Raw genomic sequence first — 1590 nt, forward strand, 5'->3', positions numbered from 1 at the left:
GTTCTTCTGATGCAGGACAATGCTCGGCCTCATGTGGCTGGAGTGTGTCAGCAGTTCCTGCACGATGAAGGCACCGATGCTATGGACCGGCCCGCCCGTTCCCCAGACCTGAATCCAATCCAGCACATCCGGGACATCGCGCCTTGTTCAGTCCGCCGACACCGCGTCCACCGCAGACTGTCCGGGAGTGGACCGATGCTTTGATCCGGGTCTGGGAGGAGATCCCTCAGGAGAACATCCGTGGTCTCATCAGGAGCATGCCCAGGCGTTGTAGGGAGTGATACAGGCACGTGGAGGACACACACACTACTGAGACTCATTTGGACTTGTCTTCAGGAATCTCCACAGAAGTTGGATCAGCCTGTGATCTGATTTTTCCACTTTTATTTTCAGTGTGATTCTGAATCCAGACCTCCATGGATAATGAGTTTGATTTCCATTGATCATTCTGATGTTATTTTGTTCTCAACACATTCCACTATGTAATGAGTAAAGATTTTCAACTGGAATATTTCATTCACTGAGATCTAGGATGTGTTGTTTAAGTGCTCCTTTTATTTTTTTTTAGGTGTGTGTGCGCGTGCAGACTTTAAAATGTCCGACAGGTTTTAACATCATGAAAAGGAGCAACAAACACAATCAGTTCCCCTTCACTTTGCCCTTAAAGTGACCAATGAGAAGCTGACTTCAGTGTTTTTACAGCTGAATGAGTCCCGTGATGGCCGACCGGCTCCGGCTGTTCTTACTGTGACAGCAGGAACAGATTTCATCTGAAACTTCCTCCAGACATGTTGTTTAACAGGAACTTTAGAGGAATGTTTTACATCAGATCTCTCTGCAGTACAAACATTAAAGGATCATTCCACTTTATTTCAGCCTGCAGCTCAAATGTAACACAGATCACTAATTACTATGTTTAACTTCATAGAATTATTATAATCAATGAAAGTGATGTAACGTGTTACATTTGATCAGGTTTCTACCAAATGTTTCAAAATGATCAATAATAAAAACCTAAATATAAACTAGTCAGTGTGTAAACCTGCTAACAGAGCCGATCAATGTTCTTCAATAGAACCTCTAGAAAGGTGCAAAGGTTTGGATTTTAAAGCACAAAACTAAAAACAACAAATTAATCCAGACTTTCAGATAATGAAATCCAGATTTTGGACTGAATTTGATTCGATTCAGATTTTGGTGTCAAACTTTTTTTATTAAAGACACGTAAGTTTGCAGTGACAACAGATGTTTAGTTTTAGTTGATGATTTCAGCCGTCCGCTGATGTTGACTTTAGTTTGAATGAAATGTTGTATTTGTTTCTTCGTCTTCACACATTTTATGCAGCAAACAGTTCCTTTATTAAAAAAGAATCCGTAGATTTCATGAAAATAATATTCAAGAATGATCTTTTCATATTTATGTAGGGTTTGCACAATGATGCAATGGCGCCACCTGCAGGGGAAACAGGTTAAAACACATTTACATTTAAGCAGTTTGGAAACCTGAATTAAAGACAGTCTGACTTTTTATTCAGTTTGTAATATTGATCTTTAATATGGAGGAAACAACCCTGAAATAAAATCTACAGT

At 39.9% G+C, this 1590-nt stretch overlaps 1 protein-coding gene across 1 annotated transcript in view; it reads right to left on the reverse strand.

The window, feature by feature from the left end:
- Nucleotides 1-1524: 1524 nt before the first annotated feature.
- The window catches only part of LOC138635558 (uncharacterized), a 3652-nt gene continuing 3586 nt past the window's right edge, over nt 1525-1590 (reverse strand). Inside the window, exon 2 of the mRNA XM_069723099.1 lies at nt 1525-1590. This exon is cut by the window's right edge and continues 2824 nt beyond it. The gene's annotated coding sequence lies outside the window, so the exon portion shown is untranslated.

This window comes from Brachyistius frenatus, unplaced genomic scaffold (genome assembly GCF_029030835.1).
Source record: "Brachyistius frenatus isolate BFR_SWC_R1_liver_20210118 unplaced genomic scaffold, ASM2903083v1 Contig_315, whole genome shotgun sequence".
NCBI lineage: Eukaryota > Metazoa > Chordata > Actinopteri > Embiotocidae > Brachyistius > Brachyistius frenatus.